This window comes from Panthera tigris, chromosome C2, assembly GCF_018350195.1.
Source record: "Panthera tigris isolate Pti1 chromosome C2, P.tigris_Pti1_mat1.1, whole genome shotgun sequence".
NCBI lineage: Eukaryota > Metazoa > Chordata > Mammalia > Carnivora > Felidae > Panthera > Panthera tigris.
In genome coordinates this window covers 46,727,988-46,750,902 of record NC_056668.1, presented here as the reverse complement: position 1 = coordinate 46,750,902, position 22,915 = coordinate 46,727,988, and the positions used below count along the sequence as shown (strand labels likewise).

The 22,915-nt window shown below is 36.1% G+C and overlaps 1 long non-coding RNA gene and 1 other non-coding gene across 2 annotated transcripts in view; both read left to right on the top strand.

The window, feature by feature from the left end:
• The window catches only part of LOC122230536, a 178,712-nt gene that overhangs the window by 129,696 nt on the left and 26,101 nt on the right, over positions 1-22,915 (top strand). The gene's annotated exons all lie outside the window — the stretch shown is intronic.
• On the top strand, positions 3,689-3,818 carry LOC122230869. Its single transcript, XR_006207939.1, has one exon. It is a non-coding gene; the product is annotated as a small nucleolar RNA SNORA20 (small nucleolar RNA).

Genomic DNA, 22,915 nt, shown 5'->3' with positions numbered 1-22,915 from the left:
CCTATTTCATCCATTCCCTACCCACCTTTCCTCTGGTAACCCTCTGTTTGTTCTCCTTATTAACAGTGTGTTTTTTGATTTGTCTCTGTCTTTCTTTTTTTCTTTTCTTTGTTTTGCTTCTAAAATTCCACATATGAGTGGTACTATGTCATGTTTGTCTTTCTCTGACTGACTTACTTTACTTAGCGTTATATTCTTTTGATACACCCATATTGTTGCAAATGGCAAGATTTCATTCTTTTTATGGCTGAATAATATTTCATTGTATATATGGCACATTTTTATCCACTCATCTATCAACGGACACTTGGGTTGTTTCCATAGTTGGCTATTGTAATAATGCTGAAATAAACACAGGGTGCATGTATCCCTTTGTGTTGTGCATTTTTGAATTTTTGGGGGTAAATACTCAGTAGTGTGATTCCTGGATCATAGAATAGTTCTATTTTTAACTTTATGAGGAAGCTCCATACTGTTTTTTCCACAGTGGCTGCACCAGTCTGCATTCCTACCAACAATGCAAGAAGTTTCCCTTTTCTCCACATCCTTACCAACACCTATTGTTTTTTCTGCTTCTTATTTTAGCCATTCTGAAAAGTGTGAGGTGATACCTCATTGTAGTTTTGATTTATATTTTCCTGATGATCAGTGATGTTGAACAACTTTCATGTGCTATTGGCCATCTGTATGCCTTTGGAGAAATGTTTGTTCGTGTCTTCTGCCCACTTTTAAATTGGATTACTTGTTTTTCTGGTGTTGAGTTGTATAAGTTCTTTATATATTTTGAATACCAATATTTTATTGAATATGTCATTTGCAAATGCCTTCTCTCATTCCATAGGTTGCCTTTTAGTTTTGTTGATTGTTTCCTCTGCTGTGCAGAAGCTTTTTATTTTGATGTCTCTATAGTTTATTTTAGTGTCCCTTGCCTCAGCAGACATCTAGAAAAAAAGTTGCTACAGCCAATGTCAGAGAAGTTACTGCCCGTGCTGTCTTCTAGGATTTTTATGGTTTCAGGTCTCACATTTAGGTCTTTCATACATTTTGAGTTTATTTTTGTGTTTTGTGTAAGAAAGTGGTCCAGTTTCTTCCTTTTGCATGTAGCTGTCCAGTTTTCCAAAAATCATTTATTGAAGAGACTGTCTTTTTCCATTGCATATTCTTACTTCCTTTGTTGAAGATTAATTGACCATATATCTGTGGATTTATTTCTGGGCTTTCTATTCTGCTCTATTGATCTATGTGTTTATTTTTTTTGTGCCAGTACCATACTATGTTGACCACTAAAGCTTTATAATATAACTTGAAGTCTGGAATTGGATGCCTCTCCAGTTTTGTTTTATTTATTCAAGATTGCTTTGGCTATTTGGCGTCTTTTGTGGTTCCATATAAATTTTAGGATTGTTTGTGAAACAATCCTGTGAAAAATGCTATTGGTATTTTGATAGGGATTGCATTGAATGTGTAGATTGCTTTGTGTAGTATAGCCATTTTAACAGTATTTGTTCTTCTAATCCATGAGCATGGAATGTCTTTCCATTTCTTTCTGTCATCTTTAATTTCTTTCATGAAGGTTTTATAGTTTTTAGAATATATGTCTTTCACCCCTTTGGTTAAGTTTATTCTTAGATATTTTATTATTTTTGGTATAATTGAAAATGGGATTATTTTCTTAATTTCTTTTTCTGATGCTTCATTATTAGTGTATTAAAATGCGATGGGTTTCTGTGTATTGATTTTGTATCCTGCAACTTTACTGAATTCATTTATCAGTTGTAGTAGTTTTTTGGTGGAGTCTTTAAGGTTTTCAATATATTGTATCCTATCATCTGCAAGTAATGAAAATTTTACTTCTTTCTTATCAATTTGGATGCCTTTTATTTTGTTGTTGTTGTCTGATTGCTATGGCTAGGACTTCCAGTACTATGTTGAATAAAAGTGGTGAGACTGGACATCTTTTTCTTGTTCCTGATCTTAGGAGAAAAGTTCTCAGTTTTTCACCATTGAGTATATTAGCTGTGTTTTTTCATGTATGGCTTTATTATGTTGAAGTATGTACCTTCTAAACCTACTTTGTTGAGAATTTTTATCATGAATGGATGTTATACTTTGTCAAATGCTTTTTCTCCATCTTTTGAAATGATGATATGATTTTTATCCTTTCTCTTACTGATGTGATGTATCACATTGATTGATTTGTAAATATTAACCCACATTTGCATCCCAGTAATAGGTGCCTCCTGATCATGGTATTGGTTTTATTTTTTTATGTTTTCTTGAATTCAGTTTGCTAACATTTTGTTGAAAATTTTTGGATGTATGTTCATCAGAGATGTTGGTCTGTAGTTCTCTTTTTTGTGGTATCTTTATCTGATTTTGGTAGCAGGACAATGTTGGCCTCATAGAATTAATGTGAAAGTTTTCCTTCCTCTTCTATTTTTTGGAATAGTTTGAGAAGAATACGTATTAACTCTTTTAAATGTTTGGTAGAATTTGCCTGTGAGGCTGTCTGGTCCTGGACTTTTGTTTGTTAGGACTTTTTTGATTACTGATTCAATTTCATTGCTGGTAATCAGTCTGTTCAAATTTTCTATTTCTTCCTGCTTCATTTTGTTAGGTTATATGTTTCTAGGAATTTATCCATTTCTTTGAGATTGCCCAATTTGTTGGCATATAATTTTTCATAATATTCTCTCACAGTCATTTGTATTTTTGTGTTATCAGTTGTTATTTCTCCTCTTTCATTTGTGATTTTGGTTATTTTAGTTCTTTCTCTCTCTGTCTCTTTGATGAGTCTGGTAGAGGTTTATTAATTTTGTTGGCCTTTTCCAAAAGCCAGCTCCTGGGCTCATTCATCTGTTCTAATTGTTTTTGTTTGTTTGTTGTTTTGTTTTGTTTTAAGTTTTTATATCACTTATTTCTGGTCTAATATTTACACCTGGTTTTTGAGTTTGGTTCTTCTTTTTCTAGCTTCTTTAGATATAAGGTTAGATTGTTTATTTGAGGTTTTTCTTGCTTTTTGAGTAGGACTATATTACTATAAATTTCTCCCTTAAAACAACTTTGACTGTATTGCAAAGATTCAGAACCATTGTAGTTTCATTTTCATTTCTCTCCATGTGCTTTTTGATTTCTTCTTTGATTTCTTAGTTGACCCGCTCATTGTTTACTAGCATGTTATGTAACCTCATGTGCTGTTTTTAAATTTTTTTTATGGTTGATTTCTAGTTTCATAGTGTTGTGGTAAAAAAAGATGCATGATATGACTTCAGCATTTTTTAATTTGTTGAGACTTGTTTCATGGTCTATGTGACTTATTCTGGAGAATATTCCATCTGCACTTGAAAAGAATGTTTATTCTGATGTTTTAGGGTAGAATTTTCTGAATACACTGTTAAACCTATCTAGTCCAGTGTGTTATTCAAAGCCACTGTTTCCTTGTTGATTTTTTTGGTTTGGATGATCTGTCCATTGATGTAAGCAGGGTGTTAAAGTCCCCTACAATTATTATATTACAGTTGATTAGTTCCTTTATGTTAGCGTTAACTGTTTTATGTATTTGGGTGATTCCATGTTGAATGCATAAATATTTACAATTGTTATATATTATTAAAGTGTCCCCTTTATTATTACATAATGCCCTTCTTTTTCTCTTGTTACAGTCTGTGTTTTAAAGTCTATTTTGTCCTATCCCATTGATTTGCTGCTCTGGTTTTTCAGTTATATCAGCAGTTATACACATGGGAAAGAACAATTTTAGGCCATTATAAATGGAGATGGAGTAACCATTTCATCTGTTCCGCATAGTCCAGACATTGTTTCCATGTCTGAATAAACCATGTAAGCAGAATCAATCAAGGTGCTTATGGTGAATTTCTATGTATATTTATTTTATAAAAATATTGATTAGGGACACTTGGGTGGCTCAGTCCATTGAGTGTCTGACTCTTGATTTTGGTTCAGGTCTTGATCCCCAGGTTGTGGGATTGAGCCCTGTGTCAGGCCCCATGCTGAGTGGTGAGCATGCTTAAGATTCTTTCTCTTTCCCTCTGCTGCTCTCCCCCACTTGTGCTCTCTCTCTCCCTCCCTCCTTCTCTCTCTCTTTCTCTCTCCATATATATATATATATATATATATATATATATATATATATATACATATTTTTTTTTTCTCTCCCTTCTCCTTATGGGATCCCTATAACCTTTGAGAGAGTTGCTGAGTTTCCTAAGTCTATTCTCATTTTATATATATTTTTTCTGTTACCTGTTCGGCTTGATTACTTTCCATCACTCTGACCTCCAGGTCACTAATTTGCTCCTCTGTTGCCTCTAGCCTGCTATTTATTCTCTTTAGTGTAATTTTAATTTTGTTTATTGTGTTCATCTCTGATTTGTTTTTTTTTTTTTTACTCTCTTTGTAAAGGGCCTCACTGATGTCCTCTACTCTTTTATCAAGTCCAGTGAATATCTTTGTGAGTATTACTTTAAATTCTCTATCGGGCATATTATTTATATGTGTTTCACTTTGGTATCTTGCTGTGGTTTTGTCCTGTTCTTTCATTTGGGACATATTCCTCCATCTCCTCATTTTTTTCTAACTCTCTGTGTCTGTTTCTGTGTGTTAAGAGGGTCTGCTATGTCTCTCTGCTCTGGAAAGTAATGGCCTTATGAATAAAAGGTCATATAGTGCCCTGCAATGCAGTTTCCCCAGTTACCCAGAACCTGGCACTTCAGGAGATGTCTCCTATATGTGTTACATGTGCCCTGCTATTTTGTCCTGGCCAATCTTCCTTCATTCCAGTCATCTGCAGAGTCTCTCTTTGCCTTTATGGACAGGGTTTGGTCCCCAGCTGAGATGGGGCACCCAGTTTTAACAAGTTGTGGCTTGAGCCTTCACAGGGCCCCTGTTCTCACTGCTACCACCAAAATGCACAGGTTGGGAGATACACTGTTGGCACTAGTCTTCTGAAGGAGGGAACCTGCAGCATGAGTAGGTAGGCTGAGGTAGGCATGACTGAGAAGGGTGGACCCACTGAAGAGCTGGGAAGCAGGGCTTGATGTAAGCAAGTTAGGTAGTGAACATGGGCACTGTGTGACTTCTATAGGTGACCATGTGTTTATCCTGAGGAGCAGGGGAGGGAGACATCACCTGGCCAGCTCCTTTGGTACTGGAGGAATCTCCCTCTGAGGTAAGTAAATAATTATCCCTCCAATATACACCAGGAGTTTTTCAAACTACTGCTTCTGCCCTGTATCTCTGTGGGCTGTTTCTTGTGCTGCCTCTTTAAGGTAGGGGACTCCACTTCCTATCACACTCCAAGCTCTCCTGGAACTGAGCCCACTGATTTTTAAAATTCCAGACTTTCAGTCATTTGGTTTTAAGAACTCACAAAATCCAGCCCCTCTCACTTTCAAACCCAAATATTATGGGGGTTCATGTTCCTCGTTTAGGGTTCCTGGTGTGATAATCTGCTTCTCATCCTTCTCCTTGCCCGCAACTCCCTTCCAACCACAGACAGCCACGGTCTGTTTCATTCCCCACATCTCCACCCTCCCTACCCTCTTCAGTGTGGCCTCTTCTCTACCTTTTGTTGTGGACTTTGTTCTGACAGTCTCTGGTCATTTTCTGGGTTATTTCTGCTGATATGAGTGTTATCTAATTGTGTCCATAGGATGAGGTAAACTTAGGGTCCTCCTACTCTTCCATCCTCCCAGCCTCTCTTCTGTAGCATAATTGTTTAATGAATAACAATGACCATTTAAATGTCAATGTATATATATTTTTTCTCATTTTTAATGGGTACAAAACATTTATCATAATTTAACAAAATATCAAATAATGGACAATTAAGTTTTCTGGGGAGCAAGGACTGTTAGAAAAATGAGATACTATGCATGCATCTTTATGTAACTCCTCTATTATTTCCTTAGGATAAGCTACGGGGAATGGGATTGCTGGATCAAAGAGGAATCTTTTTTTCAATATAATTTATTGTCAGGTTGGCTAACATACGGTGTATACATTGTGCTCTTCATTTTGGGGGTAGAGTTCCATGATTCATTGCTTATAGACAACACCCAGTGCTCATCCCAACAAGTGCCCTCCTCAATGCCCATCACCCATTTTCCCCTTGCCCCTGCCTCCCCCAATCAACCCTCAGTTTGTTTTCTGTATTTAAGAGCCTCTTATGGTTTGCCTCCCTCCCTCTCTGTTTGTAACTATTTTTTCTCCTCTCCTTCCCCCATGGTCTGTTAAGTTTCTGAAGTTCCACATATTTATCCAAAGGATACAGGACTGCTGACTCATAGAGGCACATGTACCACAATGTTTATAGCAGCGCTTTCAACAATAGCCAAATTATGGAAAGAGCCTAAATGTCCATCAACTGATGAATGGATAAAGAAGATGTGGTTTATATATACAAAGAGGAATCATTTTTAAAGTTATTGGCACATATTGAGTAATTGTTCCCCAGAGAGTTTGCATTTACTCATGCTTCCAACAAAAGTGTACAAAGGTATCTGTTTCTTTATATGCTATAATTATGAACTCATCATTCAGCTTTTTATTCCTTGCTAAACAGGTGAGCAGAAAATAATAGGACATTGCTTTGGAGTGAAGTTTCTATTCTAAAATTATATTTATTCATTCACTATTTGATTATTGGTCTTAATAATTAAATTATGCAGCTCATGCTTGATTTCAAGGGCATATATAGACCTACACATATCTTAAATATAGAAAAATTACTTTTTTCTAGTCTGTCAAATTCTTTCAAATTCAAAATATCCAATAGACTCTTGGGGGAGAAAATATACATTCATTTAAGGACACTTGTTTTGTCCACTGGAAGAAAAAGAAAGATTAGATAGTAAAATAGTAACTTTATATCTTGTTTATATTTTATTATTTATTGAGAGCTCTGTGTTCCAGGTGCTGAATTAAACTTTTTACATGAATCGTCTGTTTTCCTTACCCATTCTTATGTAGTAGTAGTCAAGTATTCCCACTGTTAAAAGTGTCATGGCTCTAAGTGATAATAACATAATTTGAGTCCATGTTTGTGCAGGACCAGAATTACTAATAACTGCAATATACTAGTTTTTGTAAAGTGGTCTTATGTTAATGATGATATGAATCAATTCTGTCTTGATGAATGAAGAATAAGATAATTAATGTCATCACATCATACATCTGGTAGCGATGTTTTATTCCTTCATCAGAAAGTTAAAGAATGAGAAGGGAGGGGATTGTCTGCTATTTTTTACTTTGTTCAGCTCCCTTTCTTGATGCCAGATTTCTGTTTAAGCCAGTCACTTAGGGCACAGTGGTTTGTGTGAGAGCTAATACTCTTCTTTTCCCATGGGCACTTGTCCATCCCTCTTCTGTTTCTCTTCATCTCTTCTTGGGGCAACATGTAATCTGCCAGGCCTAACTCATAACTCACTCTGGGACCTGTATATTTGCCAGAAGTCAGAACACTGGCCTTGGTGGTTATGTGGTCCTTGCTCTCTGCCCTCTGGAGTCTAGGGTGAGAGATCCTGTCACATTGGAAAGCATTAATCCTGCTGTCTCTCAAACTACCAGCCCTGCTATATTAGACCACAAGCTGAGTTTTCTTCTCTTTCTATAGAAAGCAGTAGCACATTAGCCAGGATATGGCCTGGGTTTCTGTTTTTTATAGACTTGCAGAGGCCATGGGGAGGCATAACAGTCCACAAGTATCTCCAAATGTTTCTTACAATTTAATCTTTGTTTTCCTTTATGTGACTAAGGTTTTCACTGTGCAGATCTGGATCTCTAACAATGCTTGCATAAAAGTTTACATTCACCCTGATATTTTTCCATCTTTTAGCCTAACAGAATGGGAACTCGATATAGCCAGAATTATATTGCTTTACACAGCAAGAGGGACTTTGTTCATTTGTTCCTTTCACAAATAGTCAGTGAGGGCTAAATGTATGCCAGACACAAGGAATAGAGGAGTGAACCAGACAGACTAGATCCTCCCTTAATTGAATGACATTAGGGTAAGAAGGCAGCAATGAAAAATAATCAAATAAATGAGATTTTTTGAATGAGGCTTTTGATGCATGCTACGAAATAAATAAATGTAGTATGTTGTAATAGAAAGTGATGGTTTAGGGTGGTGGAAAAGGCTATTTCCAATTGAATGTCAGTGAGGAGGTAACATTTGAGCTAATACTGGGTGACTAGAAGGCACCAGCTATTCAGAGATCTAGAAACAGACAACTCCAGCATGAGAGAACAAGGACAAAGACCCCAGGGAGGAAAATATTTTGGCCCATTCTAGAAAGGCAATGTTGCAAGAGCATAGGGAATGAAGGGTAAAGGTGGGAGAATTCACAGGTAAGGGAAAGTCAGATCAACTGGGATCTAATGGGCCATGGAATTTAGATTTTGTTCTAAATGGAATAGAAGACTACTGAAGAATTTGATGTGGGAGTTGGAAAAATCTGTTTTATATTTTTAAAACATTACTCTGGCTTTTATGTAGATTATAAAGGAGCATAAGTAGAAGGGAAACAACCAGCTGGGAGGCTTTTGCAGGAATTAAAGCTGGAGTTAACAGTGACTTAGACCAGGATAAAAATAGTGAAAATAAAGAGAAGTAAACAGATTCCACAATATGTTTTTTAGGTGGAGATAAAAGTATTGTTGATGGATTGTATGGTAGTAGTGATGGTGTTGAGGTGAAGGAAATACAAGAATCAATTCTAGATTTTTTCCCTAGATAACTCTATATTTTTCACCTGAGAAATTGGATAGAAAGTGATGACATTTACTGAGTCAAGGAAGATTCAGGAAAAACAGTTGTCATGGAGTGGAAGTTAAGACCTCTGTTAGGCAAAATTATAATTGATATGCCCTTTAAGATACACAAGTGAAAATGTCAGTCAGTTAGTTGGATTCTGTGGGATTTAGTTGAGATTAAAGAATCCTCTTTTAATTAATTGAATCTGATGAACAAAATTATGTAGTTTTGTATGAGGAAAAAAATTCTCAATCTAGCATCTCTATTTCTGTCAATGATGCCATTTTTCTTTTTTCTTTTTTTTAAGTTTATTCATTTTGAGAGAGAGAGGGAGAGAAAAAGAGCGTGCACACGAGTGGGGGAGGGGACAGAGAGGGAGAGAGAGAATCCCAAGCAGGCTCTGCACTGTCAGTGTAGAGCTCGATATGGGGCTCAAACCCATGAACCATGAGATCATGACCTGAGCTGAAGTTGGACACTTAACTGATTGAGCCGCCCAGGCTCCCTGATGCTATTTTTCTCATTACCCAATGCCTTAGTCTGTTTGGGCTGTTATAACAAAATGCTGTAGATTGAGTAGCTTATAAACAACAGAAATTTTTTCTCATAGTTCTGGAGGCTGTGAAATCCAAGACCAACAAGATTATGTACTTAAATACTTCATTAAAGCACAAAACAAAACAAATGAAACCTAGGTGGGGATTGAATTAAAGAAAGAACATGGGCTTTGGAGAGAGAAAGTTCTTGGGGATTTTGTGAGTTTTCACTAAGAAAATGTGTATAAAAATTCTTTACACCCTATAAAGTACCACCTGAAATCATTCTTAGCATCAGAAATTTATAAAATGAAGCACTATTAAAATGAAGCACCATATTGCAAATTTTCTTGGCTTGGCTGTTACTATATCTTTGTCTCTGGCCACATAGGACATTTTCTTGTATTCTGAAATCCTTTCATTTCTAACCAGAATGCTTGGAATTAAAGAACTGAAATTTGTCACTGTTGAATTAAAGTTTTATACTATTCCTTTGGGTTTCTTTTAAGTTTATTTATTTTGTTCACCCTGTTTGAATTGGAAGAAAAAGACACACAAATTGAATTAGTGGCAAGCACGTTCAGTTCCCTCTGAAGTATGCATGCTCAGGCTCCTTTCTGAATCAACCTACCAAACACTCTCAACCAGCTTTTGAAGAAGCCTGATTAAAAACACTGCCAGACAGCACCCTTAGAATCATGACAACTCGCATGTCTTCTCAGCTTCTTTGAAGCTTCTTTGAAGAAACCAGAGAAAGAAAAAAAAAAAAATCACGTTTCATATTTTGTTGTTTATTCACAACAAAAGAAACACTTAAGAATTTAGATAACATACATACATGCTGCCTTGAATTTAGGCTGTCAATTTATGCAGAGTGAAAGCAAAACATACAGCCTCTGTGTGAAGAATGTACTCTGGTACTCAGGCAACGGGCAACCAGACAAGAGCTTGACAGTGTGGGCCAGATGAGCCAGTATCCTGCAGGAGGCCCTAACAACATCTACTGCTCCAAGTGCATTTCACTTTCACTCTGCCGCTGTTGGACTAAACAATCTCGTAAAAGTTAATGGCCTTCTCCAGGGCTGGCAGTGAAATTGCTGGTATTGCAGAGAGTAATTTTTTAAAAGTCATTAAACACCAGTAGAGTCTATTTCAGGTTTCCAGTCCTTTTCCTAAGGGACAAAGTTAGCTTTCAACAAAATGAAATCGCAAGTAGAAAGACACCGTGATTTTCAACTTACAGATTTTTCTGAGAGTGTGTTGAATAAAACACTTCACATATCTTTTGGTGAGATGTTTCTTTCTATAGTCTCCTGCCTGCCCTACCTCCCATTCTGGAGTCATGAGTCAACTTGGCTATCATCAGACGGAAGAGGAGAGCTCAGTTCTTCACTATTGGTTTAGCTGGGTCTGTATGTGAAGAGTGTCTTCTAATCGTTATCACAAATGTTCTATTTTAACTATGGAGTGAAGAGGGCCTAAAAAGAGACCAAGTAGATTTAGCAAGTTTTCTGCGATTATTCTGAATTGCAGAGGAAATTAGACCCAAATAGACCAAAACATTTATTTTTATGGAGGTTTTCTGTTTACTAACTTAAGGAATACCAGACATATTATATCATCATTTTGCAACCACAAGCAAATTAACAGTTCTAGGTAGGTAATGGTCACCAAGGACTACTAACATCATAAAAAGAGGTGGGGGGGTGCGAAAAACCTTTACATTATAAAACCTATGAAGTGTCTTGCCAAAAATATTAAATTTGAATCTGTTCAGTCTTCTATATGTAAGTAATATCATACAGAAAATATACTGAGTGGAGGAACATGTTAAATGACAGCATGGGGATGTAATCGGCAAAAATGAAACTGCAAAAATTATACAGGAAAAACAACCTGCTCTCTTCAACAAATTGGAAAAACAAAAACAGAAACAAAAAACAACCAGTGAGGAATTTATAGATTTAAAGGAACTTACATTGTGACATATAGACCTCATTTGCATTCTGAGTTCAACAAACAAATTTAAGAAATGATTACAAAATGGAGGAAAGTTGAATTCTGACTAGAGTATGTTATGACCTTATGGAACTGTTTGTTTTTACTTGAGTGGTATTCTACATGAGAGCCCTTGCTCTCAAACTTTTGGGTCTCAGGATTTCTTGTAACTTAAAGAATCATTGAGGACCCTAAAGTTATTTTGTTTAAGTGGGCTATATCTATTGATATGCATGTATTGTAAACTAAAACACAAAAATTAAAATAAAATATTAACTCATTTAAAATAAAAATAATCAGGGCGCCTGGGTGGCTCAGTCGGTTAAGCGTCCGACTTTGGCTCAGGTCGCCATCTCGCGGTCCATGAGTTCGAGCCCCGCTTGGGGCTCTGGGCTGATGGCTCAGAGCCTGGAGCCTGCTTCTGATTCTGGGTCTCCCTCTCTCTCTGCCCCTCCCCCGTTCATGCTGTGTCTCTCTCTGTCTCAAAAATAAATAAACGTAAAAAAAAAAATTAAAAAAAATAAAATGAAATAAAAATAATCTAGTTACACATTATTTTCATAAAAATAGCTATATTTTCCAAAACAAATTTAAAAAAAGTAGAAATGTGGCACTATTTTACATTTTGCAAGTCTTTAAAATAACTTTCTTTATAGAAAACAGATGAATTCTAATATCTGCTTTTGCATTCATTCCTTTGTGATATCACATGTCGTGTAGCCTCTGGAAAACTTCACTGTCTACTCATGAGGATAGGAAAGAAAAAGGCAACCACAATCTTAATGTTATTTGAAAATGAACTCCTTGAAAGAGTGATGGGGACAACCGTGGGTCAACCGGCCCATACTGTTAGAACTACTATATTAGAGATGCATTCTGATGTACTAAAAATGAAAAAAAAACCCACATATTTTTAGTATTAACTTCATTATAATCTGGGATGGAGATTATATTTGATACACTACTTTTTATAATTTGGTAATTGTTCAAACTGGATAGGCAATACATCAGATTCATTAAACTAAGCCTGGTAAGTTTAAGCTTACCATGACAAAAAGGAAAAAAAAAAAATCAAGTGTATAACAGTAAAAGTGTTTTGTAAGTGGGGCAATTATTTGACTATAATACAACTGTGATTAATTACAATATTGAAATTTTGGACAAGAGAAGTAGTAAAAAAAAGATAAGTAGGAATGGGGTCTGCTAGCATTGTCTTTACAAAAACATGAATGAATGTACTGTGGGTGAGATGATAATATTTGAACATTAAGATTTTTGGAAAGATACATAGTTTTCATCTTTTAATTGACATTGGTAAGTTTTTGTCATCAGAGTGTCAAGTTACAAAGTTAATATAAGTTTTTAAAGTTGGATGAAAAAGAGTTAAGAGATTGTAGGTTTTAATTTCCTAGGTCATGTGTTTCTTATAGTAGAAATAAAAAAGTAACTATTGGCGAGAAAATTTTCCCACAGAGAAAACATCAATTCTGAATGGTTTTACACATGAGTAATAATAAGCTTTCACTGAGAAGATCATCTAATCTTATATAAAATCTCTAAAAGTGTCAAGGACTACTGGAAAATGTCCCTAATTCATTCTATAAGGCATTATAAATTTGATATCAAAACCAGACAAGGGTAGAAGAAATGAGAACTATTGGCCTGGGATGTAGATGCAAAATTTCTCAACAGAACAATAGAAAACTAAACATAAAATAGTGTATAAAACACAAAATATATATGATGAAGTTAAGGTTTACCTATGGAACTCAAGGAAGATTTAATATCACAAAACTCTTGAAACATCATTTACCATACCAATGAAGTAAAAGAGAAAACCTGTAAGACTACCTTAAGACTACCTCAGTAGATGTAGAAAGCAAATCATGATAAAATCGTTAGTAAATTAAGATCGGGAAGGACATCAGCAAGATGGAGAAATAGGATGTCTCAGCACCATACCTCCCACAGAAACACTCATTTTTAACAACTATTCCCAAATAAAAACACCTTTATGAAAGGCCAGGAGAATACCTGCAAAATTCCAGTACCTTGGTGGACCAAAAAATGTGAGACTAGATGCATTGAAGAAGGTAAGAGCAGTTTCACTTCACTCATGTCACCCCTGTCTTGAGGAAACACAACTCTAGGGAAAGAAAAATGCCTTCAGGTCTTGATTTTTCCCATGGGGTTAAATGAGAGCAAAATGTGACCCCAGCTTTCCTAATCTTTTAGAATGTTGCCCAGGAGATCCATTTCTGCCTTGCCCCACCCAGAACACTGAAGGGATTGAAATGGCTGAGAAATCTCAGGACCATTAGAAGCAGAGAGAAAGGTGGGGCTCACAGAACCCAGGGGATCTTAACAACAGGCCTCCTGCTGAAGGTCTCCACCAAGAGCCCCACCCACAGCTCTGTAGGACGCTTCATCTGACAACTCCTGACTGTGAGTGGATGCACACTCCCAGCAACCTTCACTCCCCTGCAGACTGAACACAAAGAAGCCTCCTTGGATGGCACGTGAGAGCCACCACAGACTTTATAGAAGCTCCCACATGCAACACACAAACATTAGCTGGCTCAACTCTGTCGGATGGGGAAATGGCACATGACCTTGACACTTAAGGGCACTGTTGTGGAGAAAATAAACAAGAGACTCTCAGTACCCAGCCTGGCTTTGCAGAATTAAGGCAAAGTACACAATTCTAACTCTTCCCTCCAAAGAATGAATAAGAGGAGTGGAGCAGTTGCACCATTAGGAAAGGTCTGAGAGACTATCAGAATCTCTAACCAGGCTGACTGGTTAAGGTCTTTTTTGAAGCCAGTCAGTAAGATTGGAGAAGGTAATTGCTTCTTCAAATGTGAAGACAATAATACATAACTTTAAGGATATGAAGAAGTATTGAAAACTATCAAGATTGAACCACCAATAGATAGAAAAATTGAACAGACCAATAATAAGTAAGAAGACTGAATCAGTAATCAAAACCTTCCAACAAGGAAAAAAGCCTAAGATCCGATGGCTTCACAGGTGAATTTTACAAAAATTTAAATAATTAATGCCAATCCTTCTCAAACTTCCAAAAAACTGTAGAGGTGAGGACATTTCCAAACTCATTTTATGAGGCCAGCATTAATGTTATACTGAAGCTCAACTCTGACACTAAAAGAAATTAAAACTGCAGGTGATTGTACCTGATGAACACTGTTGAAAAATTCTTGATAAAATACTAGCAAACTAAATCCAGCAGCACATTAAAAGGATCATACAGCATGGTCAAATGGGATTTATCCTTGGATTTAAGGATTATTCAACACATGCAAACAAATCACTGTGATATGCTATGTTTAACAGAATGGAATATAAAAATCATGTGAACATCTCAGTAGATACAGAAAAAGCATTTGACAAAATTCCTAATATTATACTCAACAGTGAAAAGCTAAAAGCTTTTCTTCTAATATCAGGAACAAAACAAGGATGCTCACTTTGACCACTTCTATTCAATATTGTAGTGTAAGTCCTAGCCAGAACAATTAGACAAGAAAAAGAAATAAAAGATGTCCAAATTGGAAAGGAAGAAATGAAATAGTCTCTTTTTGCAAATGACATGATCCTATGGGTAGAAAACCCTGAAGACTGCACCAAAGCAAACAAACAAACAACTTTTAGAATTAATAAACAAATTCAAGGAGTTTGCAGGATACAAAAATCAGCATACAAATATCAGTTGTACACCTATACATGAACAAAAACTATCTGAAAAAGAAATTAACAAAAACAATCCCGTTTACAGTAGCACTATACAAGATAAAATACTTAGGAATAAATTAAACCAAGGAGGTGAAAGATTTGTACACTGAAAATTATAAAACACTGGTGAGACTGAAGAAAATGGAAGTCAAAGATAGCTCATGTTCACAGATTAGAAGAATTAATATTAAAAGTCTGTAACCCTCAAAAGAACGTACAAACTCAATGCAATCTCTATCAAAATTCCAATAGCAGTTTTTACGCGCGCGCGCACGCACACACACACACACACACACACACACCCTAAAATTCATATGGAACCACTGAAGACTCCAAATTGCCAAAGCAATCTTGAACAAGAAGTAAAAGGCTGGAAGCATCATATTTTCTGATTCCAAATTATGTTACAAAGTTATAAAATCAAAACAGTATGATACTGGAATAAAACTATGTATCTAAAAACAGATCTGTAGAACAATGAAACAGAAGAGAAAGCCCTGAAATAAACCTGGCATCGTCATCTATTCTTCAACAAGGGCACCACAAATACATGTGTCTCACACCGTATATAAATATCAACCAAAGTGGATTAAAGACTTCAACCTAAACCTAAAACCATAAAGACCTAAAACCATAAAACTCCTAAAACAAAGCAGAGAAAAAGCTCACTGAAATAGGTCTTGGCAATGTTTTTCAAACATAACCCTAGAAACAGGCAACAAAAGCAAAAATGGACAAGTGGGATTTCACCTAACTAAAAACTTCTGGACAGCAGAGGAAACATTTGACAGAGTGAAAAGACAACCTATAGAATGAGAGAAACTATTTGAAAACCATACATCTTATGAGAAGTTAATATCCAAAATATGTAAGCAATTTTTATAACTTAATAGCAAAACAAAACAATACCAGCAGCAAAATTATCTATCTAGTTCCATTTAAGTGTGTGAAACATTTATGGTCCATTGAGAGTCATGATTCTTGTGAAAATTTGCATACAAATGCAAATGCCTAACAGGGTAAAAAACCATGATCAAATGGCATAATCAGCTTAGTTTGCATGATTCAAATAAGAAATAAAAAACATAAAAGGCATATTTTTTTTAATTTCTGATTCCTCTTCTCAAATACTCCTTGGTCTATTAATATTATTAATAAATAATATAGGCAGAAACCAGAATTGCCAAGTAATTAAAGCCATGAGTTCACCAGGAAAACTGCCCAGGACTGAATTATGTTTCTATTATTACTAAATGTGTGACTTGGGACAGGATATTTAGCATCTCTGTGTCTCAGAATCTTCATCTGTGAAATGGGAGTAATAGTATCACCCTCACATAATTTTAATAAGTTGTGGTATGGTTTGCATATTGATGAGGAATGTGGTTCTAAAGCCTGAAAAATTTCTACTGCCTCTCCTGTACAGAAGGAACCCAAGAAGTTCTATCCTTAGGTTATGTCTAGAATAGTTTGAAGTTTCTGCATAGTTTTAAGTGATTCCTTGATTGTGGCATTCAGAAAAAGTGTCAAGCATTGGCAAAAAAGCAGTTCAATGACTCTCAACTATAATACATTTTCATTTTCCTAAATGCATGATAAGCACCAAGGGAAGAATGTACTGTATATAAAACCAATTTCCCTGAGCTGTTCGTTATTTATAAACAATTTAACATAAACTCACATGCTGATACTTATTTCCTTAGGTATATTTTATATTAATTGTCTTGTTTGAATTGTATTTGGATTAAGTTTTCAAATTTTAGTGTACTGGAAAGTATTTAAATATTGCTGACAGCTAAAAATTTCAGTTCTCTGTTCAATCCTTTGACCAGTTACCATGGTTTACTGATTAACAGCAATGCATGATTGATTCCTTCTTCCACCACAGGGAAAGTTTCATAACAAGTTTCATCAGATATATGGTACTTCTGGGGTGCCTGGGTGACTCCTGATTTCAGCTTAGATCACTATTCCAGGATCAAGCCCATTTCAAGCTCCACATTGAGTGTGGAGCCTGCTTTAGACTCTCTCTCTCTTTCCCTCTCTCTCTTCCATGCTCACATGGTCTCTCTCTCTCTCTGTTCTCTCTCTGTTTCTCTCTCTAAAATAAAAGTTAAAAGAAAAAATATGGTACTAATAGGTATCAGGGCTCACTAGTTCTCTTTGAAGACTGCAGGGATTTGGATCTAAGTTAAACTGAATTCAGATGTTGAAGTTAGACCAAGAAATTTGCTTCTGAACTTTGTTAATTCTTTAGTTCTAGGAAGTTGATATGTCAATGATTACTAAAAGATTTCTTATTGACTCTAAAAAATGCATAGTGCAAAATCAGAAAAGTCACATTTAGCACATTAAATGTTGATGAAAGAAACTGCATTTTTTACTTTTGTGAGTCATCGATATTGCAATATTTCAGTATCTTATAGTTCTTGTCATAGGGACAAAGGAATTTAGCAAGCATTTTGGCTGACTGGATGATGATATGATTTGTATGCAGAATATTTTTAGGTAAAGTCCTTTTGGGAATAACACCTACTGAGAAAGGAAAAAACAATATTACATTAATACAGCAGATTACAAAGGGTTAACAGAAATTCTTGTCCTGAAAAGTTATATTGTGCAGGCTCATAGATCAAACTCAGAAGATGGTGAGAGGGCTTTGGCTCTGCTGGCCATTTATCCACAGGAGGATCAGTTTAATAAGAAGTTCAATTGTAGGATTGGCTTTACTAGAAACATACCAACTCATTCTATTATTCTAAATATTATGGCATTCCTTTCTCACTTGTAAAATTGGAAGAGATTTTCTTGGGAAGAAATAAGTAATTGTCTTGGATCTTTAGAAACAATTGTGAATTACACTGAAGGCAGCTGCAGTAATGTCAAACTGTTGAACACTTGAGATGAGACATTTCTTGGGTAGATTCCATTTTCTTAAAATGTCTGCTTAATCATAAATCCAAGAACTCTCTTGGCTCTCTAAGTTTCTTTGCCACCAGGGTGATTCTGGTAGGTGTATAGAGGTTTAGACTTACCCAAAAATGAATTCAGTAGTAATGGGTATAGTGGATGCTATAGTGTTCAGTCCAGTTACTACCCTTCTAGAACCACAGCACTTATTGCCCCAGTTTACAGAAGTGCTGGTTACTAATAGCTCTTAGCTAATTCTTTCTCTAGAAATTGCCCTTAGTTAGAAGAAGCCACCTCATCGAAGTTTGCTCTCTTCCCTGAGGCAGCCTGTATCTAATAACTGGTTATTGAAGAAGATACAAAGGTCCAACCTCATCACCTCCATTTGAGACTACTTTGAAGGGTCATTCCCAGCTTTACAACTTCCCAGAGTTCTGGATGGGACTTCTGCTGGAGGACTGCATTGCGGTTCAGCTTCTCTGTCTGCCTAATACTGCCTTCCCTTCCTCAGTAGGTGTTGTTCCCAAGAGCACTTTACCAAAAAATATCCTGCATACAAATCTTCCTTTCAGAGTCTCTCTCACAGGGAACGTATCCTCTGAGTTATGTCAGAACAATATCCTCTGATTATCTCAGGAGTGGTTCCAAGAAGTAGACTATGAAGTGAGTTGGATCTCCCTTTGGCCAACTGGTAATGACTCCATCATTGTTGGCAAGTAGAGTACTCATAGACCTCAACATGTTGTAGTGGTATATAGTTAAAACATTCACTAATGGTTAACTAAAGTGGGATGCTAGTGAAAGGAAATGCCCCATTAGGAGAATATCTCAGGCATTTGAAAAGTTTTGGGGGATAGTAATTATAAGAACTATGGAATCAGACAGCCTTTGCTCAGTGCTATTGGTACATTTAAGAAAGTCATTCAAATGCTGAGGATAATTAATAATTAGTTAATTAGTTAATGTGAGCTCTGAAAGCCAAAGGGCCTTTTTAGTATCACAAAAAGATACTTTCAAATCCTGAAGCTGGAAGGGAAGAAAGAACCTTTCAAGAGTAGTAGGGCTCCAGAGAAAGTTGACTTTTTAACTGTGGACAAAACTGAAATGCCAAGATCAGAAGCCTAATGGAAAGACATGGAATCCTGGGTCTAGGGATGGGGCCAACTGGGTCACTTTATCAAAAAATCTTAAATTCTTAAATTCTCCAGTTTCCTATGAGGGCACAGAAGTTGTCCAAACATCCCTGTTAAACAATAGGGCTTCCTCATTCTGCTTTGCAAGACAATATATATTCCTCTCAGGATCTGTCTCCACCTCCTCTCCTGACCATCAGACCAATATCTAGGGTCATAGGGTATAACCCAACCAGGGAAAGGCTAGGTTTTCTAATATATATCAAAGAATCAGTAAGGCCTGGTTACCATATTTTAGCAGGGGCAAAGAGAGTTTTTATAGGATTACTTCTTGAGGTGCTGGATTAGGGAGGGGAACATAAAGTTGGATATGTGAGTTTATTTCCCACTTTTCTGGGATATAGGATTAATTCCCTGGCAAGACTTTAGGGAAAAAGGTGTTAGGATACTACTAGGATGATCCTTGGGAGCTTAGAAAAAACAAATGGCTGTTCTAAATGAAGTAGAAAGTCTTAACCTACTGTGACTAATAGCTGAAATAGGGATCAATAGGCAGAGAGAAGTGAAGAGAGAGGGGATACACTATGTACACCCAGAAAACCTACCAGCTAACAGTGTGGGATTTGTAGGAGGTCTGTGGAGACATTTTGGTTACCAAAGCAAAAAGGATTGTATTGGTGAGAGGGACATTCATGTCACTGGGAAGCTCAATGATATCTTTCCCCTTTAGTAAGGAATGATAGAAAGGTACTATTACCAGACTGGAAAAGGGGGTGATGGAGGCTGGGTACTTAATCATTAGAAGCAAGCTGTGCACAGCTATTGTAATGAGAGGCAGGACTGGAGTGGCAACTCAGGGTCTGACCTTCAGAGATATGAGATGACTAATAAGGCACAATATTATTAGGAAGAAGATAAATGAACAACCAACAAGGATATTGCTTAACTTATGCAACCAAAAGAAATGAAAAATCTATGATTAGGAGGCTAAGGGAACCAGCCCTATGTGGGAAATATGGCGACTCTTTGCCCACGTTCTAGACCTGAGCCAAGTTTCAGGCCCTGAGCCTACTGACTGAAGGAAATGCTGAGTCCACAGGAGGAAGGACTCTATATGGCAACAATTACCTCAATTATTTCCCCAAAGGAATGTATCACCACTTACTCAGTTAACCATATACTGAGGGAAAAAAGAATATCCAGACATTTCAAGGACTCTGGGATATAGGATCTGAGTTGAAGTTGATACCCAGAAATCTAAAGCATCACCCTGGAGCCCCCCTATTAAAATGGGGATATAAGGTAATAAACAGAACAAAGGCCTAGGGATGACTCACATGGGTTGCCCTATCTCCAAACATATAACTAATAATTGGTACAACTCCCACACGAGTTCCTTGGCCTGTGGAATAAATGCTATCATAGTAAGGAAAGTTAGGTGGAAGTCATTGAAACTGGCTACCTCACCCCTAGTTGAGATGGTAAAAAAATAAATAATGTTGCATTCCAGAAGGAATGGCAGAGATCAAGACCTAAAAGAGGCAGAGATGGTTGTACCTGTGATTTAATTTTCCACTCTTACCTTCATGAACATCTTAGATCCTGTTGCATAATGATACACTACTGCAGGCTTAACAAAATTGTAGTCCCAGTTGCAGCTGCTGTGTAGGGATGCCAGAGCATATTAACATAGACTCAGGTATATGGTTTGCAGCCATTGATATGGCAAAGTATGGTTATTTTCCACCATTGTTCAAAAAGTATATTAAAACTATTTTGTATTCATATGAAATAGAAAATATTTAACATGTATGGTCTTGATTCCAGCTATGTTAACTTTCCAACTGTCTCTTAAAATATAGTTCCATGAGACTTCAACCATTTGGATACTTTGCAGTATCACATTAATCCCCTATATTGATGACTCATATTAATTGGTACAAATAATTAAGAAGTGGTGAATATGTTGGAGGCTCTGATAAGATACATGTATGTGCTCCTTGATAAGACATGAGTTATTTAAAAAAAACTTCTAGTTTTTCATAAAATATCTTGAGGAAAATAATAATAATCTATAATATTATTGACTTGCCTTCCATATGTCAACTCTGTGCTTACTACTGTATGTATATTACCATATTTTAATCTTACAACAGACCTATTACTGTTTTCACTTTACCAATGATGAACCTGAAGCTTATAATAGTTACATACTTGCTCAAAGTTTATACACTGGTAAGAAGATTCAGAGCCAGAACTCAGGTCTGTTTGACATCAAAACTCATGCTTACTTACTTCTCTGTTATTGCCCAAATACACAAATGGTTCCCCAAACCTGTAGTTCAGAGTTGATTCTGTAATACTCTTCTGTGGTCCTCTTCACTTCTTTCTTTTTGCCTTGTCACTAAACAGGAAATAACTCATTATTTTAGCCAGATGGCGGCCAATCACACCTCTCTGAGAAAAAATTCACTGCATTTACTTTAAATGATACATAAATCTTAATGTTTAAATTGCCCTTTCAACATAGTGCCAGGAAAAAATACAGGGGAAATGATTGAGTGTGGAGAGATTTGAGGCTTTCAAAAATGGAAAGGATACATCAGGCTGTTAGACATCCTGCTTTAGGCTGCTGGTTGAAAGGTGACACCTTCTCAGAAAAGGTGCACTTGAGGAGTCTTAAAGATATTTTAAGAAGTCATGATACCAAATGGAATTGGGAACCTGGCCAAGGCAGCATTTTCCCAGAACATTAACTATTATTCTCCCATTTGTCATCATGAATATATATTTGCTCCATAAATGTATATGTAATGGAAACATTCTAATAATGATGATTACCTACTCCCAAATAAAATTCTCCTTTGTTCTTAGAGCTGTTTCCTCTGTATCTGTTGGACTTATATTTAGCCTGAACTACTGTCCTGTTGGGGAACATAGAACATGTCTTTATAGCCTGGATTTTCATCAAAGAAGTCAACCAAAATTGTTATAGAATTATTAATTCAATTTAGGCCTTAAACATAAAACAATATCCTTTGTTGGCTGCTATCACTGGATAGTGACAGAAACCAGAAAAGGAGAGATAAGGATTTATTATTAACTTTGCTTCTTAGAAATAAAAATACAGGCAGTATACCAAAGAGGCTTCCATTTATGCTGTAAGAAGTAAATGGAAAACTATAAATGAAATAACTTTTGTTATTTGAGTTTTATAAAGTTTATAACTTAGTTCTGCCAAAAGGCTACTTAAACTTAATTTACCTCTATAGGGACCAGAATTTCACATTTCACAGCGAACAGAAGGTTTGCTGAACTTTACATTGAAAAACAGAACTAAAAATTATAAAAGTATATTTATTAAACCAAGTACTATAATTAGGTTATTATATCAAACATACTGTAGCTAATATTAGGAAGGAATTAAGTATAAATCAAATTCCCCTTTTTTTGTGGGGAAATCAGACAAAATCATTTTGTGTAATGTTATAACATCCTTCATTTTACATTTGACATTTTATAGAACAATAAAGGGTCTTTTTTTGTAAAGACATGGAAATTTCATCAATTTTTCCAAATGGTCTTTTCAATTTGTTATTGAAACCATTCTCTTTTATTTATTTTTATTTTTTAATTAAAAATTTTTAATGTTTATTTTTGACATAGAGTGTAGGCGAGGGAGGGCCAGAGAGAAAGGGAGACAGAGAATTTGAAGTAGGCTGCAGACTCTGAGCTGTCAGCACAGAGCCCCACGTGGGGCTTGAACTCAGGAATGGTGAGATCATGACCTAGCCAAAGTCAGACATTTA